Source organism: Penaeus monodon, chromosome 30, assembly GCF_015228065.2.
Source record: "Penaeus monodon isolate SGIC_2016 chromosome 30, NSTDA_Pmon_1, whole genome shotgun sequence".
NCBI classification, from domain to species: Eukaryota; Metazoa; Arthropoda; class Malacostraca; order Decapoda; family Penaeidae; genus Penaeus; species Penaeus monodon.
In genome coordinates, this window is record NC_051415.1 from 5452846 (window position 1) to 5453076 (window position 231).

Genomic DNA, 231 nt, shown 5'->3' on the forward strand with positions numbered 1-231 from the left:
GACTCGAGGTGCCACGCAGTCTAGCCACTCGCCCCTCCTGCTTCCTCCCCATTCCCTCTCTCTCGCCTGCTGCCCAAGGACAGGCCTGCTGCACCCAACAGCGCCGTCACATCTGCTCACCTCACACCGCCGCTGTTCGTCGTGTCCGCCACAAGAAGGCTGCGTCCATCAATGTCGTTTTTTCTCTGAGTAGCAGCGCCATGAATATGGATGTATGTAAAACTGATGACG